Here is a 26,233-nt window from a genome sequence, read left to right as displayed (position 1 = left end):
CCAGACAATCTTATCGGATCTCTGCCACTGCAAAATCAGCCGACGCTGTAATCGAGACATAACTTATTAGTTTCAATATAATCATTCGTTTATTTTTCACAGAAACCTACCAATTTTAGCAAAGTGTTGAGATGCTGAAGCTGCGTCTTGAAAACAAGATACTCGGTTTCCGAATACTGACTTAACTGGCAAATGGCTCAGACAGACTGTTTCATTCAATTTTTAATTCAACAGATATAATTTTACACTGTTTGTGATATAAATTTCATTGACCAGTTGATTTTTACATCACGGAATGTAAAATTATAGCAAAACAATTTATTTCTATCCGCTTTTTGAAAAAAGACTAAAATTACATCAAAAGGAGTGAAAAATTACATCTTTTTTTCATTACACTTGTAAAAAAATAGATCACTCGTGTTTTAGATTCCGTATACTTTTAGAAATTTTTTGCTGTGTACATTGGATGGAGATGAAAATTCAACAACAAATTTGACTTTTATGAAACGCGCACTAAATACAAAATTATTTAGAGTGAAATTTTTTTCAGGTTTTTCCAATGGAATTTTTTGCTTGAATAAATATTATATGTCATTGAATGGTGTCATACTCAAACTTCTACACATTTTAATTTCGTTAAATTTTTCTGTTCAGAAATCGGGACCGCGGTTTACTTTTCAATTGACGAAAAATTGGCCTCAGCCATAACCTCAAATTTTGATTTGCTGGCGGCCTCACCAGTGATGCTAGGTGCGTTACAAAAATCAGTAATTGCTTATTTAAAACTTATAATAATATTTCTGAACTGATTAAATTTTTAAACTAACAGCTAAACGTTTGAATTAATTGCGGGGCGTCTCTAAATGGATGAAGATAAGATCTTTTGCTAATGAATTGTCCAGGTGAATTCAAAACATCTTAAATATTCTACTGTATAATAAGTACTGCTTTGTAGATTAAAAAAGAGTTGTTTATAACTTCTAAACGAATGCAGAATAATTCCCTGTTACAAACAAGTAAATTAATGAAAGATCCATCTATGTGACTTTGAAAATAATCGCCTTCGTACTCCGATTATTTTGAACATATCCACATAATTCGCTATATCGTTTATGTGTGCGATAAAGACAGTTGTTATTTCGTTCAGATAAATGATACGTTTAATTTCACATTCGAATAGCTACCTACAGGAAAGTTGCAAATTCTCAATACTCATGAAAAGGTGTTTCAATAACAAAGCAATTAAAAAAATATTATAATTTGCCAAATATCAAGGTACTTGGCATCCCCAAACACCAAAAAAAATCAAAACACGAACATCTGTGTATCGTTTTCCCCCAGAACGAATTTGTCGATATTTGTACAGGAAACTTGCGTTTATCGTGCGCCCTTCTCAAAAATCGATTCTGTTCTCCTATGGTTTGAGGTTATGGCTGAGGCCTCCTGCCTAAGGTGGTGTTCGCGTAGAACTGTCAATATATCCTATTAGAAGAACGTTATTTAATCAAATGTTGTAAATTTTTTTAATATTCAAAAAACTACAGGGGGCCATACAAAAAAAATTAAAATGAATTTTTTTTTTCAAAAGTGACTCATGCCTTTGTAAAGTAGCCTGAAGCATTTAGTTGGCTGACCCCGCAGATATGGAAAATTGCTGAATCTGGACGATGCTGCTGATGTGGTTTGGTGGGCTTTTGGCCTTTTCGGTTCCTTTGAGTTGGATTTTCTAAAAGGAACCGAATGTATCAAGGTTATGTTTATGTTCTGGCAACCCTATGCCAGGCCACTGCTGTACCAGTTCAACATGATGGTGGTGAAGCATAATGAATGCTCCGGGTTTCAGTGAAAATGGTTTACTTAGCCGAGCAAAGTTGTCCTCGTCGTCCTGATGAAGAATTTCAAACAGCACAATCCTAGCAAGCGGCCTTCTCTCAACAGCATTGCACTTTGGTCGCAACAACCGACCGACCGGGAGAAAGACCAAAAACCAAATGAAACCGGGTTGGGGCAATCCTTGCTCTTTCATAACTTCGCATCTAGTGCAGTTTGGGTCGATGATCGGGGTTTTTTCGCTCGGGTGTTTTGCGCACCAATTTGTATTAGCGCGTTAATAGGATTGGTGTACCAACACATAGCCGACCCAAAATGTTGTTCGGAAAAGATGTCCGTGAAAGAGGCGTTTTTCGTGACGCGAGATCCGTTCGCGAATTTCAATTTGCCCCCCTATAGTGTTGCCGTAAGACGTAATTCTACGTCAAAAGTGATCAATATACCCCGGATTACGGTACTCAAAGAATAATCAAAATATTTTGAAAACTATTTGATTTGTTGAAAATCAGAATTATTCAATTATTTGTAATCCGTATCTTTCATTTAAACAAATATGTTCGGCGAAGAAATGTAATGATGATACAGATTCTTGGTTTGGAATTAAAAAAAAAATCGGTATGATTACAGAAAAATCTGTTTTAGGGGCAACGCTGCCGATGAGCTCTTTCTATTATACCTTTAGTATTCAATGAAAATCAAAACCCATCAAGAGGTGGAGAACCTGGGTTTTCTTTTTTTCTTTTGGCTTGCTGATGACGTCTGCATCCTTTAAATATATGATGTCCGTTAATGAAGCTATTTTCGTGACGCAAATCGCCGTTCGTAAATTCCAATTAGCCTCCCTCTAGTGTTGCCGTAACATGTAATTCAACATCATAATCAAAATTTCAAAGTAGTTGGACGGGATCATTTTTATCAGTTAGTTTTTAGGTAGAAACCTTTATGTTAAGCAAGTTTTCGGTCTTCACTAACAAATTCTGAAGATCAACAGAAGAATCTCCCCTAGTGCAACGTGGGTATTGAGTAAAAGGGCTAAACGATTAGAAGCCGAACTTTGTTACCTGACGCCAATGAGGTTTTATAAGAGCTTACTGAATTGTTTTAAAATATTTACCTTAACACTAAACGTACCGGAGGCGGTCAAATGACGGTTTTTGAACTTTAAACGATTATTACGCCTTATATAATTGTTTTTTCGCAAATTTAACGACAGGACTATTTTTGTTTTTAAAATGCAAGTATTTTTGCGTTTTTAAATTTTTTTTAAGTGTTACGGTTTTCGAATAACGTATGTGGTATACCTATTCATACCGCGAGCGGTCAAATGACGGCAAACACCGTTTTCGCTAAAACTCCCTTGTTTCTCAACCGATTTCTATCAAATTTAAAGTTTTGAAAAGCTTATAATTCGACTCAAATATGTTTTCCAGACAATTTTCAGCTACAATCAATAACTTTAAAGTTATTTATAGTACAAGAAAAATTTTATGAAAAAACATGCTTCAGGACAAAGGTTGTAAATCAGTTATTAAGTGCTCGAAAAAAATTTCACTTAGTGCCTGAGAAAGCTGAAGTTAGAAGCTATATGTTGCACATTTGGAAAAATTTTTTGAAAATTTTCTAAGATCATGGCTACAAAAAATGTAAAAAAGTTGTGTAAAACCCGTACTTTTCAATCAATCAACCGCCAAAGCTGTTCCTGTTACAGTAGAAAATTTTGAAAAAGTGAATTGAAAAGTAGACGTAATTTGTCACATTTTGGCATCTTTAGATTTTTTGAAATACGAGGTACATAATTTATGACGACTTTTCAAAGGTAGCTGTTTTTCGAACTTTTTATCAATTTGGATTTTCTAAGACAATTCCTACACCTAAGCTCAGCTTTGCACTGGATTTTGAGTACGTTAACGTAAGGTTTAGGCAATAAAACTATATGCAAAAGAAAGCTTATTTCATACCGGTTCTAGTGGTGTAACTACATTGGCGGTGCAATGCTTGGCAAAAATATGATAAATAAAACAGTGAACTAGTTACTGAATTTTGAGAAGTCAGCACAAATTCTTGCTTGGCAGACGGGCGCAGAGGGTGGTAATATCTCAAAGCTATTTTGCACACGAAGACGGGTGAAAGGAAACGAAAAAACAAACGAGCATTCGCTCAAATTTTCTGCTTTTACTTTCAGAAATATATTTATTATATTTTTGTTAAGCATTGCACCGCCAATGTAATTACATCACTAGAACCGGTATGAAATTTTCTTTCTTTTGCATATAATTTTTTTGCCTAAACCTTACGATAACATACTCAAAATCCAGTGCAAAGCTGAATTTAGGTGTAGGAATTGTATCAAAAATCCGAATTGATGAAATATTTTAAAAACAGCTACCTTTGAAAATTCGTCATAAATTATGTATTTCGTAATTTTAAAAATCTAAAGATGCCAAAATGTGACAAATTACGTCTACTTTTCAATTCACTTTTTCAAAATTTTCTACTGTAACAGGAACAGCTTTGGCGGTTGATTGATTGAAAAGTACGGGTTTTACACAACTTTTTTACATTTTTTGTGGCCATGATCTTAGAAAATTTAAAAAAAAAAATTCCATACGTGCAACATATAGCTTCTAACTTCAGCTTTCTCAGGCACTAAGTGAAATTTTTTTCGAGCACTTAATAATTGATTTACAACCTTTGTCCTGAAGCATGTTTTTTCATAAAATTTTTCTTGTATTGTAAATAACTTTAAAGTTATTGATTGTAGCTGAAAATTGTCTGAGAAACATATTTGAGTCGAATTATAAGCTTTTCAAAACTTTAAATTTGATAGAAATCGGTTGAGAAACAAGGGAGTTTTAGCGAAAACGGTGTTTGCCGTCATTTGACCGCTCGCGGTATGAATAGGTATATACAAAGTGTCGGTATGTTTAGTGTTAAACGAGGTGTTTGATTATAGCTTTATTGGAGCTTCCCGTGCTGTTTCGTAATATCCTTAACAATTTTGGATATACTCAGATTCACAATGCTGTTATTGTTTATTAGATTTAAACAGATAGATTTATTTATTTTTTAATGAACCTACTTATTTTGAAAGTTAAAAAAAATTTCTAATTCATTAAAGCGAAAATCTGTCCAGGGCTTTTCATTGATGCGTGATCAAAACCTGCTCCGTTCTTACTTACAAGGAAGACAATTTAGGGATCAATCTGCTCTAGCGCTCCTTCTTCCATTTAAACTTAATCTTGTTTCACCCACCTGTGAGGAATCCAAAGGCGTCGACGGCTGTGTATTAATTATGAGCTGCCGGTGTGGTGTTTGCTATACCTATCTTCTCCCTGGCAGAGTAGATATGTTGTTGCTTCCAAGAGCCTCGGCCATTTATTCATGAAGCTGAAAAGTGGTCAACCGACACCGCACATATTCTGGTCCCTTATGATGGCCCCCCGTTCCAGACCTGGCCTGACACTTCCGAGCCGAGGAAAGTAGCACCGAATTTCCGCGTCGTGTTTAAGTAGTGACCAAACTTCTGCAGACTTCATTCCCCGCTGGACGACCATCAGGGGCCACGCTAAAGTGTCGTCATTAGACGCCCACACAATTTTCAATAGCGCTAGTGGCTACGACACAGTACCACTATTTATATGAGTGTGTATAGTTAGTGTCATCGCCAGAGCTTCCAACCGTTTGCTTCCACTACTACTATTACTTCTACTACTAATTTATATGTTGTTGGGGGGGGGGGGGGGGGGGGAATTGGGTTGTTTAACGTCAAAGTGGTCCATTGTTTGAAATCATTGAAAATTTTACATACTTTTTCATATAGAACTCGCTAGTGCCCTGGAAAAGTTTGCAACAATCACCCATTAGATAAATTTTCCAGGCAATGGATCACTCTAGTTGGCAACCATTCTTCATGAAGTGACAATGAGGTTGTCCACTTCCGGCGTCCATCGTCGCCGCTAGGACTGAAGTTTACGAGCTTTTGGGTCCAACGATTCGTTCCCTCCGCCTTTTTAGCCGTGCATCGATGATGACTAAAAATTTTCGTCTACATTGAACTGTCATAAAATCGTGTGAAAGAAAATCAATATTATCATTTATTCAGGTTGTGGGTGGATGGGTGCATGGAGCGGTTGATGACGGTAGTCAGATTAGATCGATTGTTTGGTGAAGGTTCGAAGCTGTCAATTATGATATGTACAGTTATTGAAATAGTTGTTTTGCCTTTCAAATAACGAAACTTTAGTATTCATTGCATAAATTTTAATAGTTAAAAAATATTTTCAGTATCTGTTCTTTGAGAGACTATAGTGTTCAATTGTTAAAAATAAAAGCTAAAAGTCTGTGAGTATTTTAGAGAAAATTGTATTACGAGTAATTTTTTGTTGGTAAAAATCGACAACATAAATCCTATTATTCTATTAAAATACTAGCCAAACTACACGGACACCAAAAACAACCCTACTAGTGACTTAAGGCACAATAACCCAAACGTAGGTTGTTACACTTAAAGTTGCATGTGCTTATAGGTACCAGTGGGAAAAAATGACGTAATTCGTAAATTCTGGGAAAAAACTAGAAAAACCCTACAATTGATATTACAGTGTCGTTTTCGACGTTTCTCATGCTTCTAAATGTTTTAATTGGGAATGTTAGTTAGATTTTATTCTTTTGGTTCAACTAGCAATCCCTCGTTCCCGCATATTCCAAAACAAAATTTTGAAATACTCAGAAGCAAAAAATATGCCAATATCATCTGCTATGGAAACTGTATGTACGTCTGCGAATCCATATTCAAGTATTCAAGGAAAAGACTGTGTGAGTTAGAGAAAGATAAAGATCGGAATCCATTATGGTAAATGGTGTGATTATATTTTCCTTCACCTCCTATGCTCCTAGAAATTTCCTAAGGAAACACCAATTTCTTTGAGGTATTCAAAAAGCGTTATACGGGATAATTTGAGAAACCTATTGAAAAGATGTATTAAACTATCATGTTTATACAACATTTAGAATTTAATAACTAAACATTCCTTCTATGAATACAATATTTTATAAAGTATGGCACTAAGGAAAATTACTTAGTACGATTTATAAGTGTTAAAATAGAAAAAAAAATATTAAAAAAAGATATGGATCTGGAAATATACAGTACCGTTCATAATTGTATAGAAATTGGAAGCACGCGCCCTGCCACTTCGACTTTCAACTTCCATAACTTTTGACTCTGATGATATTTTTTGATCAAATTTTCTGAGTTAGATAAATCAACTATCACACTGTTATACCACAAAATTTGAGCTTTCTGGAGTTTGTGTGGCCTGAGATACAGTCATTCTACGAAAATCGGACTCTTTGGACTTTTCTCATTCATACTGCAATATCTCAGGAACTAAACTACATTTTTTGTTAAAATTTTGCAGAGTGATTGTTGAAATATAGAGTAAGCATGTCTAAAGTTTTTGGAAAGTTTTATTGATGGGATCAAAAGTTACGGGTGGTACAATTATGAAAATCCTAAGAAAAAAGTGTTTGTGTAATACAACAATGATTGAACATGTGTTGCATTACAGACACATGAAAGCTACAATTGAAAATAAACAATTATCAAATTTAAATTTACATAGGAAGCCAAAAATGAAAAAAAAAAATATAACACAAAGATTACAAATTTTGAAGAAATGTAAATGTAGAGGTATGTATAAGCCAGACTTCACACTTTTCCTTAAACATGACTCATAAGTTTCTGCACAGGTGCATTACCCACTATTTTCACCACTTTTGGCCAATCTTTTTCAAATTTTCCGATGTCATTAGTTGTTTTATGTTTTTTCGTAGCTTTGCTTTGGTCAAAGCCCAAAAAGTCACGATTGGCCGTGCCTCGGGGCAATTTGGCTGATTCATGTTTTTTGGCACAGAACAGACGTTTTGGCTTTTCTACCACCCTAGTTTGTTTTGGTGTAATGACAAATCGGGCCAAAATATGACGGGTCCATCTTGCTGCTTGTTCATCGGCAATAAACGCTTCTGAAGGTATTCGTTGATATAGTTCTGGGTATTCATTGTTGCCGATGTTACGTAATGGCTAGATATTTTGCGCACTCGCAAATTGCCTGCCACACCATTACCTTTTTGAAAAATTCTTCTGTGAAAAAGGCCTTTTCGTTTTGGGGATATCCTTGTCCTTGCGTACAGTGAAGTATTGTGGCCCAGGAGGAGTTGTATAGGGTATTTCGGGGGAATATGCACCTGCTAAGGGAAAAGACCGAGTATGTGGAATACTTAAGCTGTACACCCGAATACATTGCAACATGTGCTTCGTATTTCTATCTTCTGCTCATATTCTGTCAATAATTTTTACTTATTATTGTAAAAACTATGAAAATATTCGATTTTTTGCAAACGCCTTTCAAAGCAACCTTTGAAATCATTGGACGTTAAACGCCCCAGTGTAGGCAAATGATGCTCCAAAACATTGGATCAAAACGATTCAATAACAACACAATATTCACAGTGAAAATAAATTAATTCTGCAATTTGATTTGGGAAAAATTGGAAAAAATATTTTTTCCAAGTTTATCTACACATAAAAACAAGTGGTTTGTTAGCGTTTCCCAGTGAAAAAAAAAATAAAATTTTTGAAAATTTACAGTACCGTTCATAATTGTATAGAAATTGGAAGCACGCGCACTGTCACTTCGACTTTGAAATTCCATAACTTTTTCCTCCGATGATATTTTTAATCAAATTTTCTGCGTTAGATAGATCAACTATTGCACTATTATATTACAAAATTTGAGATTTCTATAGTGGCCTGAGATACAGTAATTCTACAAAAAACGGACTTTTTGGACTCTTACCATTCAAACTTCAATATCTCAGAAACTACGCTACACTTTTTATTGAAATTTTGCAGAGTGGTTGTTGAAATATAAAGTTAGCATGTCTGAAGTTTTTGAAAAGTTCTATTGATGGGATCAAAAGTTACGCGAGGTACAATATTTCAGACATGAACCAAAAAATGCGATTTCTATAGAATTTTGGACGAATGTTTCCATACGAAAATTATATCTTATGTTCAACAACCAGTAAATCTGTTTCAATCAAAAAATCAAAACAATATCGTGAGAATTTGTTATCAAACACACAAACGAATCATTTATTCCTTTTTTCTTCTTCATTGCTTTTGCCAGACATTTTTTATCTGATTGGTGGAGGAAATATTGCACTCTGGTAACTTTTGATCTCATCGATAGAACTTTTCGAAAACTTCAGACATGCTAGCTTTATATTTCAACAATCACTCTGCAAAATTTCAAAAAAAAATTTAGCGTAATTTCAGAGATATTGCAGTTTGAATGAGAAAAGTCAAAAAAGTCCGATTTTCGTAGAATTACTGTTTCTCAGGCCACACAAACTCCAGAAAGCTCAAACTTTGTGATAGTTGATCTATCTAACGCAGAAAATTTGATCAAAAAATATCATCAGAGTAAAAAGTTATGAAAGTTTAAAGTCGAAGTGACAGCGCGCGTGCTTCCAATTTCTATACAATTATGAACGGTACTGTATAACTTTATTTTGAACTATGTCAGTTTCAACCAAATTTTTCTGCTGCTTTTGGCGACAAATCAGTGAACCGATTCGATTTTCAGTGAACGTTTTTTACTCAAATCCGATCGAAAGTTATAATAAATATGCATCATAATGATTATTTAGGACTAAGCAAAGAAGGAAATCGATATATCATTTCGATAATCGGTCTGCATTCATAGAAAACTGCACTCCAAAATTTAGAATAAAACACGTGGTTTTGTTTACATTTTACCGAACAGCACCTTGAGGGGAGGGCGATTTGTCCATAAATTGATGCAGCATTTTGATCGGATTTTTTAAATTTAATAAATCATCAGTTTACCATAAAATAAAAATTTACCACAGTTTTTCATCAATTGATAATTCAAATATATAATTTGAACAATCAATAAAATCAATAATGATGATGTTTTAGGCAATCATCTTGGTGTAAAAGCCTATTTCTTTTGATCACTTTTTACAACTTTAGTGATGGACAGCCACCACAAAATTTAATTTGATGTTATTCGTGTTTAGATGAATATCTGGTTATCATTTTTTTAAATTACAACGTATTGGTTTTAAAAACACATTGGTGTAAAAATAATCCTCTAAAATCTTTGCAAATCTACAAAATTTATCAAAACATAGTCGTTGGCGTTTTACCCCCGTGGGCGTGATTGAGTGCTCATTTATATCACTTTGATATAAATGGGTATACCTTGACGTATAACAACATTAAATATAGAATAGTGAGAGTATCACAATTCAGCGTTGTTATAGGCATCAACGGATCATCTCCGACCATAAGTGAAACGGAACCCCTAGATGTCGGTCCCACGGCTTTTAACTAAAGCTCAATCACATGGTCTATCTGGTCCGATCAGAAATGATTGTTTGACCTTTTATTGTCATTTTAATGTTCTTTTCTATTTTTCTTAATGTTCTTTTCTATTTTTCAGATCATTCGGAGGTGGAGTTTTTTTTTCTTTTCAGATATATTCAAATAGTTGGAAAGTTAGAAAGGAGTAGGTTAACATATTCAAATACCATATTCCTCCCCAATGCTCCAGTGGATGTGTATTTGCGGTTTATGAATTACGATGGCGTATTCTTAAATCTAGCTTTTTTCAATCACTGGGGGCTAATTGGATGGAAATGATATTTGGTGGTTTTAGGTTTGTGAAACAGATCTGTCTCCTGAGTTGTTTTGATAGTATTATAGTTCAAAGGAAACAGTCTTGGCAATTTTTAAATCTCATTCAAAAGTAGGCATTCAACTATGTGAGGTAGGTATAGGGTAGGGCGATGCTCAAACGGTAAGATAGGCTCTTATATCCATATTTTGGTAAATTCGCATGATTTTGTGATGTTGTGATAGGAATAAGGTAGCTTACTTCTACTATTAATTTGAGCTAGAATTTTTATTAGTTTGAAATAGGCTTGCTTCAAAAAGCAAAACAGGCTCTCACATCCATATTTTGGTTAAATAGTATGGTTCTATGATATGACAGGAACAATGTAGCTTACTACTACTATTAATTTGATCTCGGTTTATTATAAGTTTAAGCTAGGCTTCTTTTTAGATATTGATAGATGATATGAACTAAAACTCTTTTTTTTCTCTTTTCTTTTTTTTCTGTTTTCTTTTCATGTATTGTGGCATGTACTACCGATAAATAATTTGGTCCAAAGATGACATTGAGCGAACCTTCAAGCCATCCCCTAACATTATGGCACCAGACGTTGGCTTTCGCATGACATGGTTGTCAGCCCAAGGATCTAACCAAAAATCAACTGCTGAAGATGGTGTCCTGTAACTTGGTGAGATCCTTCCTTTTTATTTTTAATATTTTCAATGCGCCCATAAACCGTAGTATGTAGACGTTGGGGAGTAAGTAGAGGCTAGTCTCGAACCCACACTTGTCCTTCCTCCAACTGGTATCGGGAGGGGTTGGTTTATTATCTTGAACTGCATTCTGTCCATATCCAGCCGGAATGGATATAATGAAGTGCATGATGGTCTAACTAACGTCTCATGATCGCTTACTATTCTACGCTGCCTACTCTAAACTTTAAAATCTTCTTCTCCAAAAACTATCTCTAATTTTCATTTCCAGCGTCAGCTCCCCGAGCTATTTAAACGCCATAAAAAAAAATAGTCGTTGGCGTTTTACTCCGTAAGGGCATTATGGACAGAAGTACCCTAGTCCAATTTCACATCTGTTTCATCGTCCATTATTTTTTTTTTATACGAAATTTTCTTCCTCTGGGATGATTCATTCCTATTTCATCGTCCATGATAATGCACCCAGAACTCTTACAAAATATTCTATCATACAGTTTCCAGGCTCTTGGTTTGACAGAAGCGGCTTGATTCCTTTCAGGTTTTTCCTGCTTCCGGAAGCCGATGGTTTCTGTTTGTAGGCATTCCTGATCTTTTTGTCAATAGCAGGACTTACAGGACCAGATTTTCGATCACTCCTCGGTTCATCTTCAAACGTACAATGTTCACGATATTTTTTAATAGCTGTCCGTACCGTTCCGATGCTCACATCCTCTTCTTTGGCCAAATTTCTCAATGAGACTCCACTCACAGTAAGCCACTTGTACACGATACTTTTCTCTTCCCCGGAGTTAGACCACACCACGCATTTTGAAATGAAATCCTAAACTAAATGTTGTTTTGATGTTATCACATACAGAAATGTGTAAACAAAAGGACGCAGCCAGTAGACTTTGAAAAAAAAAAAACAAACTCGATTCAAAATGACCGTTAACATTAGGTGTGCTTATTTTTTTTCTGGAACAGTCTATAAAGCGCTGAAATCAAAAGATTGTTTTCATTAATCACCTTTTTTCAATTCCTTTAGTAAAAAAGTTAACGAAACTGGAGCAACATTTGAATTAGATTTATATAATTTTCTTGAATAAAGCTTTCAAGTTCGATAATCATTTGAACAAAATACTTATCAAATTCCACAGTCCCCTTAAAAAAATTTTTTTTTCAATTTTGGCGGAAATTGTATTATAAAAAAAAATTAAAGAAAAAGGGCTAAGAACGCAAAGGATCATTTCGTTTGTTGGAAGTCTTATCTGAGAACCGGGATTATTCCGGTGAGAATTCGTTGTCAGATCTACGGATTTCTTAGTAGATCTACGGACTTGTAGCATTTCTACAGAGCTACGATGCTCAAAATCTGAGGGTTTTCAGCATTTCCTACGGATTTTCTACGGATTATCGAAAAAAAAAATTAAGGATTCTGCAAATAAACGAAAATTCTACCTAACAACTGAATAAAAAGGTCATCAAATTTCATTTTGCCAAAATCAGTAAAACTTTCGATTTTCGTCACCATTTCGACATTTTCTCTAAGCATTTTTTCACGATAAGCAAGATTCAGGTGATGGTTTCACTATTTTCACTGACTCGGAAAACCGTTTCAAAATCCTGCCATTTGCTGATATGTATATAACATTTCTTTTTCTTCACTCAATTTTACGAAGTAATCACAAGGGAGCAAACCGAAATAGTCCATGATATAGTTAACAAAATGAGTTCATGCACTTCAATTTTTTCATGCACTAAAATTAAAAAAATATTGGCTTGAAACTTGAAAACTTTTACTCGAAAAGGATAGCAGGCTCGGTTCCACAGAAGAAACAAAAATGATGTTGATTTTACTAAATATTACATTTTTCCCATACATACCTAAAAGTTAAAATTTATTCATGCATAAATTATTTTAAAATTCTGTAAAAAAATATGGATGAGTTTTGAACCAAAACAAAGCTTTTTAGACCCCAGGGTTTGAGAAATTCAAAAATGACCCCAAATCGACTCAGTCTAATGAACATATATCACTAAGATACCGAGATATGTAAGTGCACGCTCATTATAAATAGCACAAGCAAAAAAAAAAAATTATAAAAAATAATCCGAGGTGCTAAACACATAAAAAATAATTTAGATTTATGTTGGGGCGCTGGCTCCAAACACTTATTTAGTTTTTTTGTCTGCTCTTGTATTCCAGATAACTTTTGAAAATACGTAAATATTCATTAAATAAATTTGTTCTCTTGGATGATGAAACGTACATTAAGCTCGACTATAAAACTCTACCTGGGCCGAAATTTTACACCTCATCGAAGGGAAAGGATGTTACTGTATCAGTGAAAACCATTTACACTGACAAATTTGGATAGCAGGTTATTGTGTGGCAAGCCATATGTGAATGCAGTAAAAAGTTTCGTCCATTCATTAACATAGATATAATGAATGGCAAAATTTACGTGCAAGAATGATTACAAAAGAGATTTGCTACCCTTAATCAAACAACAAAACAATCCTACAATCTTTTGGCCTAATCTCGCTTCGAGCCACTTCACTAGGGATGCATTAAAGTGGCATGAAGTTTACAAGGTAACATATTTACCGAGAGTCATAAACCCACCAAGCTTTCCAGAGATTCGTCCAATTGAAACTTTTTGGGCTTTGCCGAAGGAAAATCTGAGGAAATACATGAAACAAGCGTGGACTATGTTGACAAATTCAAGAAAGATTGGAATAAAGTGGTGAAAATGATCGAAGTAAGCACTGTGCAGAAGCTGATGAGTAGTGTAAAGAGAAAAGCAGATAACTCGCCTACCCTACAAAAAATTATGCTTAATCTAATATATAAAGATGAGTTGGACTATATATGTTTGTATGCACCTTATACAAATCCACACCGCTCAACCGATCAGCCTGTAATTTGGTACAGTTATGTGTTTGGACCATGGGAAGGTTTTAGTAATAGTTTCAAGCACCTCCCACCTGAGAAAACGGACCCTCCCATAGAACTTTCATTTTTTTCCCACAAACCAAAAGTCATGGCACCCATTTTTCAGAACCAAGTTTTCCTTTTGGCGGGGTTGTTTTCACCATCACCATGGGACGGGCATTAGAAACGACCATCAAGAGTTCACGTGGACTGGAAAGCAAATCAAAGCTTGCTGGGCATCAAAGATTTGAAAGGTAAAATTTTGGCGGGTGTTTTTTCCTACTACTGTTCAAAACACGTGGTACCGGTAAGAGATATTTGGATGCAATAATGAGTCTACATTTTGTATTGAAAAATACAACAATCCTTTAAAGAATATATTGACTAAAATTGTAGTAATTTTCAATGTGCTGCCTACCGCCTCGCTGGGGGGCTTTGAGAGTTTACAAGGATATACAGTGAACTGAACATTCAACAGTGAGTTGGCTTCTTCAGCTGAATAACTATTTGGACTGAATGCTGAAAAACTAATGAACCGATTTTCATAAACTCCAGCTTTTAACCAACCATTTTCAAATTTTTAGGATTCCTTAGAGAGAAAGAAAAAATCATTAGATTCAGAGTTACATATATGTTAAAAGGCTGCAATTTCAACGCTTTGATAGCCACCGGGGAATCTAAATGGGGGATTAGAAAATTGATTAGATAATACAATCTGAGGTTTTTAGTTTTATACCATTCTATTTCATTGGCCAATTTATTTATACTTTTTGATTTATTTTTGGTCATCATTCTACCATCCAATTTTGAAAAAAAAACCGTTTGGTACTGCGAGTTCAAACAAATGATTTCAAAGAATTTTAACATTGATCACTCTTCAAAATAATTAATGGAACTCAAATAAGACCATTTCCATAACATTTAAATGGTTATTTTGGTTCAGAGATGATTTCTTTCGATAACTCCAAGAAACTTTTATTGCAACTTCCAACATTTAAGAAAAACAATGCTAAATTATAAAAGCGAAAAAAGCAAACATACAATTGAAAACATGCCAAATGAGTCTTAAACATGATTCAACAAGGTTCGGAAGTGTTTTTAGAAATTTTTAATTAAATAAAACTTAATATACCATTGTACATCCATCTTGAAAAGTGGGATAGTCTCCAAAAGAGATTAAAGTATTTTGTGATAGAGAAGAAGGAAGTTATTTTGAAATTCAATTCATAATTCTTAAAACTATAAGCTTCTTCTAAAAAAATGAAATCGATAAACACAGTGAATAATCTCAATAAAAACTTTTAAAAGACTTACAAAACTTACGTGGCCAAACATGGGCCCAATTTCTTAAAATGATGAATATAAAGTTTCCAATATTTCGAATAATCAAACGACTCATTTTGATAAATATCTTTTGTGAACCCGAGCAAGGCCGGGTAAAATCAGCTTGTGAACTATAAATTGCAAGAAAACGCAGTTTTGCAGTGTTCTTGAGAATAAAATGTCAAAAAAATTATTTAAGAAAGAAAGTATATTTATAATTTTCGAAACAGTCCATATTTATGATTAAGCTCTCGTAACCCAAGGACTCCGTGGCGCAACGGTAGCGCGTCTGACTCCAGATCAGAAGGTTGTGCGTGTTCAAATCACGTCGGGGTCAAATGGATTTTTTTATATGATACCTCTTCGTTAAGTTTGCTTATTACACCTTTCCATGTTTCATCTAAGTTTTTAAATAAAAAAAATTTAGTTAAAAAATTCGAAAACAACGCACAAAGAAGTGGGAACTCGAAAAAATAAATGACCCCGACGTGATTTGAACACGCAACCTTCTGATCTGGAGTCAGACGCGCTACCATTGCGCCACGGAGTCTTGCTGTGAAATATTATTGATCTGAAATGATCAACTAACTACGTTGTCTGTCTAAAAAAATGAAACCGATCATACTATGAACTGAAACGTGATAATTGGACAACCTAAAGCAATGAGTGAGCGCTGGAGCAAGGAGAATTAATTAAGGCTTTTCCGACGCTTGATTGATTTTAAGGTGGCTCATGTCAGTCAGCGCAATCACAATTAATGTATCTGTACTTTATCTTCTTTTGTTGTCTGGCATCAAAAGTCAACAAGTATGTTCGACTGTTTTCAATAATCATTCGTGCACACGAGGGAATGCTGAAATAAATAATGTTCAATTTCAAATCACAATTCAGAACGAAACATCATGTGGAAAATGCCTGGAATCCAGATTGGAATTCGTTCAGGTATTTCAAAGCATTCAAACCAATGTGCTTATACAAACATTAACACAGCTAACAAAGCATGGTCTGGTCGCGGTGGTTCCAGTCGTGATAAATGGAGAAAACGTTTTCAATTTTCCGTTACCTCCAGAATCAACCGGTATACAACACGGGAAAAAGTTACCTCGCAATTCGTTACACCGAAATCAATTTCGACTGGGTAAATTTTTGGCTGCCCATTTAGGAAGATTGTATGGGGTAGTACAGCAGAAATTGATTAGAATCTGGTGGCCTCTTGTTATGAAGGTGGGCATTATTGCGCATCAGCTGGAATTGGGCCGATTATATTCCAATACTGACCTGTTGCAAATGTTGCATTTTTCAACAGTTGGTTGGAAATAATTAGTAAAATGTAAGGTGATTTTTTTTGTCCGATTTCTAAAAGGTTTCGACATCATAGTCAACACTCTCAAAATGACTAAAATCCTTTAATTGGAAGCCACTCATCAAACCGATGCAACAATATTCGCTCATAACTTTTTCGCATCGCACATATACACGTGTGCCTTCACGTGACCCCCGGTCAGTTGAAATTTATTGCTTCATTTTCATGAAGCTGTGAATTATGGATTTGTGCCAAACCAACCGGCTAAGCAGCAAACTGATACCCACCATACCATACTCTGTCGTCTATGTTTCCGACTTGATGATGATATTCGGCTCACTGACTAGACTGTTGCGAACTACAGCAAACCAGAAAACTGGCTCTGGATTAGATGAACATTATACCTACCTATACCCTCTATAAAGCCTCGATATTTGCTGCGAAGCTCCAGCCATTCCGAAACTTGATATTGCCGAAAAGGATATTTTCCTATCCATATTGGTTCTATGTGTTGATGATATTTCACACCGAAGCCGGCTCCTGAAAACGAACCGGGCCGGTCAAAGATTGGACGTAAATCATCTTCTCCGGCTCCATTCGGTAATACATCCGGGTGTAGCTTACGGAGTAGGTTGTTCGTTTGCTGAAACCAAACAGCATCCGGATGTATTGCAAAAATGAACCCCTAATGCAATGCTATCCGGACCAATTCATCATTTGCCAATCGGCCGGATGAACAGTTTATTGCTCGATGAATGGGTGCAACATGGGCTTTCGAAGCATACAGGACCGAGAAAAATGATAGATGCTGATTTAAAATATAAAGTCTAGAGTAGAAATTAAGTTATGTCTAGAAAGCAATTGAAATAATAGTATTCTTCAGTAAAACTAAAAATGTCTGGTCCAGTTTGTGGTGTAATCAATCTTAAAAGCGTCATGACTGCTGGCGAATTGTTGCCCTTAAATGTTCGAGGCTTCATGATTTGGAGACCAAAAAAAAATTACATGTTAGACATCAAATCAAATCTTTTGATTCTATCTTGGTACTTTTCGGTGCCTGAAAATGATCAAATTTTCAAAATTCCAATAGAGATCAATAGAGCGCACATGGTCGATTGCCTCAATCTTGCCGCTACTTACGGTCAAATTGGTGAAGCAATCAGTGGTGCTCAAGGTTGCGAAATAGAGCTACATCTCCCCCTGCTTGGAACCTTGAGCAGCACTGATTGTTTCACCAATTTGACCGTAAGTAGCGGCAAGACCGAAGCAGTCGACCATGTGCGCGCTCGGCTAAAATCCTGAGCCGATGGGTGGTGGGTGGGTGATAGAGAAACAAGAGAGATCAACAGTGGGAAACATCACATGCGGGCAGAGATGCCAATGTGCCTGATTTTCTAGGATTTGCCTGATTTTTCGATGCTTAGCCTGACAACCCGATAAGCCATTTCATGTTCCGAATATCAATCATTTTACATCAGCCATGCTTTACTACATTCAGAGCCAAAAAATCGAAGCAGTCAATTTTTCCTCTCCAACCAAATCATATAAACAATCATGCATGACAACGACGCTACTGTATTTGATGCATTCCCGTAAAACATGATATGGTAAAGAAGGACTTAGACTATCAGCAACGAACGTCTCGATGGTGATTGCCTTCCGTAAGAACCTTCTAGGATAACAACTGATATGTATCAGTCCTGAGATTTATAACTTGAAAAAATATTTTCAAAACACAGACAAAGGAAAAAAAATAAAAGAATAATTATTGTGATTTATTATTCATCTTAATTTACTTTTCTTCATTTTCAACTGAATGGTTAATTGCAAAATTCGACTGTAGTGTTCTCCTTTGTTCACCAACGATCGCTCGTCGTGCCGTGCATCGATCAGGTGGTCGACGGGGAGGCTTCCAATTGCCTTTGCACGGCAAGTATTCGTCAGATCTGAAAACTTCACCCAGTCACGCATCTCTGCCTTCTAGCCCCCCATAGTCTGTGTCGACAGCTTGAACAAATGACGCTTCTTGGTGCTACTATCAGAACGTTTGAAGTTTCCACACTAAAACTGAGGAATATTACTTGGTCACTAAAGATTGCAGCTACGATTTCATCATTTCGACTGAGACTGGTTTGAATGATTCGTTCAACTCAACTTAACTTTTCGACAACAGTTATTTTGTTTATCGTTGTGATCGCTTGCTCAGTAGCTCCAAAAAGTGTTTTGGTGGAGTTCTTATAGCCGTTAAGCAGTGTCACGTGAGCAGTTTTGTCACTATTGAATGCGGGAATAGCCTTGAACAAATTTGCATTGCTGCCCATATCAATGGGAAAAAATGATGTTCTGTGCCATACGACAAGAGTAACAGCTCTCACGTTTTCGAGTCTCATGTATCGACTGTTCGTGAACTTTGTGCTCGCGCTGCTACTGATGAATCCGTACATAGTATTTGGCGACTATAACCAACCCCGTCTGGCGTGGGTTGATGCAAAGATATTCTATTCTATCAAGATACCCGGCTGAATAGTTTTTCGAACAAGTAGTCTGGGACATCAACTCTTTGTTTACGGTGCTGCCACCAGCGAAAAAGTCTTCAAGCTTTCAACTTGCATTCAAGCTTGCAAACACCAAAATTCAAACAACCAAGATGTGTATATATAGAAGGTGACACCGTATCGAATTCCCGAACCATGTTGGTTTTGTAACTGTGAATTTTATGGAGTTTGTTTAAAAAAGGATCTGTTTAGTTTAAGGCCGATATTCATAGAATCTCAAATTCAAAAAGGAATACGGTCAGACAAGCGACCGTCAGAGCAAAACTAACGAATTTAGAATTATCATCATGTTTTTAAAGCAGTCATTGGTCATAGCATAGACCGCAGAATTTGTGTGACCACAATTAACTAAAATAAAAATTCATATCGAAAGGTCCTGTGATTTCAAATTTCGTTTTATTTCGAACATTTTCTCCTTTCAACTAAACAAATATAATTGAAGAACCAAGGAAGAAGTGCATACGGTTCTTGGGATCATTCCGACCAGATGTTTCTGCAGATGGTTTTTTTTTTGATGATTGATCATGTTGATATAGGCAGCTCCAATTTGCAAACTAAATTAAAATGAATAAGAATGGAAAAATTGGAAATGCTGCATCGTCAGCTGCAGTTCGGCGGATTACGAATCCTTTGGTGGCTTTTCACAGGTAAGCTCTTGTAGGTGTTTCGTAATTTTTTTAAGTTCTTTATACCGGCGATGGCATGTAGGTTTCCGAGAACTTGAACGAATGATGTCCGTGAGCAAATACATTCGGAAGCAGCCCTTCATTTGGAACGAAGTTCCAGGAAAGGGTCGTCGTCACGTTCTGGTGGTCCCTGAAAAACAAAATGAAATTTTCCGATCATAAACCAAATTTTTTTGAAAAGTTCAAATTTCACCTGAATTATTGCCATCGTCTCAGAAGTAGTACCTGGTGATCATGTTCTTGAGGTCCAGCAGAGCGTTTTCGCCTCGCAGGATGATTTTGTCCCACAGGACCACCTGATTGAGCTCCTTCTGTTCCATCTGAGACTCGGCCGTCAGATACAGGAATAGCTGCTTCACACTTTAGTTGAACAATCTATTTAGATCGGTATTGAGATCGAACGTCAGGAAGCCCAGATATTTTTTTTTCGGGGAAGCGATTCAGCGATTGTGGTGTAAACAAAAAATCCAAAGCATGCTGTTAAATTTTTCGAATGAATGATTAAAGTCTTATTCGTCAATATTATTTTGGCGCTAGTGTTTTGTCCCAAAAATATCTCAGAAGCCGATAGTACCTGGTTGATGGTAATGCAGATGCTAGGCTTTTGAATGTAACACCTCAAATGCGGCCTGCTTGGTTGACGGAATGAACTCGCTGAATGTGATCCAAATTAGTGCAATCAGAAATCACCTTGGTTTATGGCTCGAGTGAGGAGCTTATCAAAATAAGAAATGCTCCTGATATTCTGGTACCAATAGATTCTCACCACCCTCCAATTGTCTGCGACTTATCCACTATTGTGTTTACGAACGACACTGCACCAAACTCTACGGAGCGTAGGAGTAGAGCCTTTAATTTCAGGAAAATTGACTTTTCACGACTCGCACAACATTTGAATAGCACTGATTGTGATGCTCTCTTCAGTTGATGCCATGACAGAATCGGTCTGTAACTTGATCTGCATCTGGTTAGATTCACACGTTCCCATATTTAAATCACCTGTGTCACCTGCTTGGGTGTCCACGTCACGTCACCAGCACGCCTAAAGGGTGTCCACGATGAAATTGCCACACTATAAAATAGCTCTAACCCGCTTAATGCGAATCATTGTTGAGCGAGCAATTCCGCGCGTAGGGTTGCGTTTGAGCGAAAAATTTTGCGTGTAGGGCTACGTTATGTATCAAAAATTGAGGTCTCAATGTTAAACGTGCATCTGCCGAATACATGAGCTCAAAATAGTAAACAAATAAATCCTCCGTCTTTACAACACACGGTTGAGTTAGACCTGGATTAATCTCTAAGTTCCCAACGGCCATTTTGCAACCAGCCTTTTCCACAGCAGCATCGTGTTGAAGGTAGTTTCATAGTTTTTTCTGATAAATATTATTAATTAAATTTCAATTTCTATTTCAGTTACCTAAAAAAGCATGCAGAGTAAATGCGAACGCATGCTGATACATGCCCCGGTTCGAAGAGTGATGGGAGGAGGCTTGTGTCGATCTAATGCGGACGAGTACGAGGAGCTGGAATTAAACGGCAACAATTTCCGCTACGATACTTTCAACCGAATACCGTAAGCATCATGGAAAAGAACCGAAGGTTATCGGAAGAGGCATGCAGTTCAAGCATCAACCGTTCCTCGCAAGCGTTCTGCTGAAATGTGTTGGGATATTTTTTTTTTAAACTGTGACTGATAGGCTGATAGTAATAGCACACTGTGTAGAGAGAAATGATTGTGTAAATGAAAAATAATTGAATAAAATAAAAGATGTTCATAAATTGGTATTATTATTTTCTAAATCGTCCCTCAAATCGTATCGAAATGGCACGCACACACATACACTAATGTACTAATACATAAGCACGTAAAAACCCCACCAATACAATCAAACCAGAAGCGTTCCAATAGTCTATTCGATAGCGTTGGTGGCTTATAAGTTGAAGGTGTTGGAATCGATTCTCATGACGGAACCATGACAGATGTTAACGGGAGTTGTCATTCTGAACCGAGAATTTCATTTCTACTGTATCGGTTGGGTAATTTTCCACTAGAAAACAATGGGGCGGCTAGTCGACGGCTATTAGGATTCCTACTAAGCTTTCTAGTGGTCCTACTATTCTTTTGGGTATCCGGGAACTTCCGAACCGTTGGGTGGAATTTAATGAAAATTTGGGTGGATTTAGTTAACATCCTGCAAGTTTTAAAGTCCTGTGATCAAAGCTTGCGGAAATAGAGTCGAAAGAACAGCTCGTGCTTGATAAAATCTTGCGCATTCAACACGAGATCTCTCGCATCGTTCCATCGCTAATACGTTTGGGATCAGTGTCACGAGTGATTAAGCGGTTCGAGGAACGATTGACCACCAATCGGAAGCCCAGAAGTGAAAGAAAAAATATTCCGTTCAACACCTAAAATCACAACCGCGTAGTTGGGGCCTTCAACCGAAACCCGGACGCCTCCGATCGGGATGTGGCTTAGAAGCTGCACCTAAGCCAATGTTTTGTCCAGAAGGCTAAGCGGGCTTCGAACGTTCAAGGTATAAAAGGCCCCTAATCGCGACGAGAAGCAGAACAAGTCCACCGAAATCGATGACGAAACATATGTGAAGGCCGACTTCAAACAGATCCCCGGCAACCTGTTTTTCACGGCCAAGGATAAGATCAGCGTTCCGGAGCATGTATGCACTAAGAAGATGTTCAAATTTGCGAATAAATTCCTGGTTTGGCAAGAGTGCCTCCAGAAGCAGCTGCTTCCTCTCCTGAAGGCCCATAACGTTCCTACAATCTTCTGGCCTGATTTGGCCTCATGCCACTAATCCAAGGACGTGCTGAAGTGGTATGCCGACAATAAGGTCAATTTCGTGCCAAAATGTTCAACCCTCCCAACACTTCGGAGATCCGCACCATCGAGAAGTACTGGGCGATTATGAAGCAGCCTTCTTAAACGACCTGAGGTAGTGAAGACAGTCGAGAAACTGAAGAAAGTTTGGGTTTATATGCAAAAAAAACGTTGATTCACAGGTTGTGCAAAATCTAATGGCCGGGGTTAAGGCCAAGGTGCAGTCATTTGCGCATGGACTGTACATAAAAAAGTGCGAGTAAAATAGTAAAATGAAGTTTAATAGTTATTTTTCAATCCCAGAAAGTTTGACGGCAATTAGATGAAAACTCGAATTTGGCGAATCAATTTTGTGTGTGGCAATTTCATCGTGAACACCCTATAATGGTAATCACTTAAACATTTTTTGTTGTTTGTGTTTCTGTTCGAAAATTTTCACTGCTTTTTATAAGCTTTTTCTTTCATTCATTAGGAGAACGATAATGTGAAGTCTAGTTATTACGTTAGTAATATTCTTATTGAGTAGGATAATGATTATATTCAGAAAATCACAAAACGATCCAAAGAGTCCCTAGTTTCTTGAAAGAACCGATCTATGTTTCGAGTCCCTAGAACTCGGAGGTCCTCGACCTACAACATAATCTCAGGTTGTCCTTACTAAAAGGGACATGATTTTGCACCGATAAGGCCGGACAAATATATATTATGATCCTTAATCTCTTCATCAAATAAAAAAATATACATTTAGAAAAAAAAAATGTGTAGCATCGAATGTCTTTTCTGGATTATAAGACTGGTTTGTGATTCGTTCCCATGGAAAGTACTGCAAGAACCAAGGAATATTTTAATGTAAAGTTATATTTTTATGATATTTCAGTATATCTGAAGTGATTGTTAAATGAATAATTATGTTGTCCCAAAAAAAATCCATACAAAATTTAAGCTAGTTGCGCTAATTCAGGACTGAAAGAATTGCTTCCAATATTTGTTTTGCTATTTATGGCAGAAAAAAAGATCAATTTAGTAGCTAGGAAAACATTTTGTTGAAGGACGCATGTTTTTCGATGCACGATGCTTGGGATGAAGTGCAACTTATGGTAATTCAAAGATCAAGGAAAAAATGGAGTAATTTTTGAAGACAAACTTGTTTACGAAAACGAAGTTTCCTTGGCTTATTTGCTTAGTTAATAAAGTAGCGATGATACAATTTTGCCACATGATATGGAGGAGAGACATGCATATATCTCTCTAGAGCATATATATGCTAGCAAAACGTTTACGGATGAAGAAATTTTGAGTATGACGTTGGATGATCAGTCAAAAATGGACGAGGACCTCGAAGGATTGGAGTCATTAAATCATTAAACCTTTCGAAAGTAACATTAGACGCAGAATCAGCAGAATCGACCCCAAATGGTTCGTATGATTCTTTGAAATTATAAATGATTTTGAAGGTGTACTGGTGCTGGACAAAATTGTTGATTGGGCTGATGTTTCAGATCCCTCGATAAATGATGTCATCCTCTTGCAGCGTATTAGGGAATATGCATTGAAGAAAGTTTAGTTTATATTAAAATAAACAACCAAGATCAATGTGTTGTTGTATCGTTGTATTTATCATTTTGACTGTATTTACCAACTTTATTATTGTGCAAATGTGAATTAAAACACTTGTCGGAAATCGGACATCTTTTCTTTGTGTCATTCATAAGCCATCTTCACTATCACTATCGATTTCATCATATATAGCATTGTTACTGACTGAATGTTCTGACACTCGCTAATGGTCAATGGGTTAGCCTGTAGCCTCCTAAACTTTCATGATTATGGCGTGGGATCATTTCTCGACTGTTTGATGAAATTTATGAAGCTCAAAGAGTACACTGGTTAATGTTATAACGCGAGATAAATAAATAATTAACACGAAAGGATAAAGTTTTACTCTGAGTGTTTTTGTATTGAATCTAATATGGTGATAAAATCGGGTAAAAAAGGTGACAAAATCGGGGGCAGACATAATCGGTGCGTGACAAAATCGGGGATTCACTGAATATACTGTTAAGTTGGATAGGTTATGACATCCCAATTAACCACTGGGCCCATAACCTGTAGAGTTTCTCAGAGTCAATCGAAATAAAAACGCGATATCAAACTCTTGTTTAAGGTTTAAGGTAACTTTATTTGAGACGAACACAGAGTATAGCTTAAAACTAGATCTGTTACATTAGTGATGTTTATATTTATTTCATGCACTTTCTTCTCGGTGTGCCTATTTCTGATTTGAAGAACCATGAACATTTAATCCAGTTGTCCACTAGATTCCGTTCAATATTGTATCAAACATTGTATCCAATCTCGTGCAATGTTCCGTGCAAGTTGTCCGTTTGACAGATGACAGCTGACAGATGAAGTCTCCACGAAATGCGCAGGGTATTGTTTGTAGAATGTCAAATTGATGTTGTGTGCAATTCACTCGACTTGCATATAATCGCTAGTTCCCGAGTGAAATGATTTCTCAACATATACATCGCCAACATTTACGTCAGGTTATGAAAATTGTGCCATGTAATTTGAAGACATTTTTCACAGTGTTAAAGACATCTTCTCATTTTTACTGCCTAGGAATTATTTAGTAAAATAAATCATTCCGTTAGGTATCAATACTTTTGTAAAACTGCAGAGAATTCGTGCACCCAAGGTGGATTACAAACATACAAAACAAATCGTCACGTGAGGTTTAAAATTTCTTGTACTGTAAATTTCATGAACATTACATGATAAAGAATAATTCGAGTTTTATTTTATTTTGTATTGATTTTTCATTACCTTCCCGTTTCAAGGGAATGGGATATCTTGAGGCAAATAAATGCCTTTCAAATCTTTCCCCAGATTTATTCGAGCAGCGTGACTTACAATAACCAAAACCCTCCTAATGCAATCAATCAAAATTAGCATGTAAAATTAACACGAATGCCACAAGGATGGTACAGTGTTTTAAATTAAAAAAGAAAAAAGATTGTAAAAGTAAACGCTTCATGTACGTTTATTTAAAATCATAATAATAAAGCCATGGTGGTACCCATGCTCCCCTTTCCTCTTCCGCCCAGGGTACAACTTTGTCGAGCACCTGGTACACACTAATGAGTGCTGTGTAAACACCTGAACTAATTGATGCATTGTTTCGTCAACAATTTTCAAAACGAGGATTGCCCTCGACTAACTCCCGTTCACAGAGGGAGAGGAAACAAAAGGCAGCCTCCAACGGGAGGACAACAGTTGCTTGTGTGTAAGTGTATGTGTGGATTGTCCTCTATGCTGCTGCACAATAAGGTTCAGGCAATGGCCGCTGCCGCCATCATGCATGG

At 36.4% G+C, this 26,233-nt stretch overlaps 1 protein-coding gene and 2 non-coding genes across 7 annotated transcripts in view; 1 reads left to right on the top strand and 2 right to left on the bottom strand.

Moving 5' to 3' along the window:
- LOC129741633 (receptor-type tyrosine-protein phosphatase kappa) overlaps positions 1–26,233 on the bottom strand; it is a 480,680-nt gene that overhangs the window by 147,305 nt on the left and 307,142 nt on the right. The window lies entirely within an intron of this gene.
- Trnaw-cca (transfer RNA tryptophan (anticodon CCA)) lies at positions 15,749–15,822 on the top strand. Its single transcript has one exon. It is a non-coding gene; the product is annotated as a tRNA-Trp (tRNA).
- Positions 15,964–16,035, bottom strand: Trnaw-cca (transfer RNA tryptophan (anticodon CCA)). Its single transcript has one exon. It is a non-coding gene; the product is annotated as a tRNA-Trp (tRNA).

This window comes from Uranotaenia lowii, chromosome 2 (assembly GCF_029784155.1).
Source record: "Uranotaenia lowii strain MFRU-FL chromosome 2, ASM2978415v1, whole genome shotgun sequence".
NCBI lineage: Eukaryota > Metazoa > Arthropoda > Insecta > Diptera > Culicidae > Uranotaenia > Uranotaenia lowii.
This window is presented reverse-complemented; position numbering and strand designations above follow the sequence as displayed.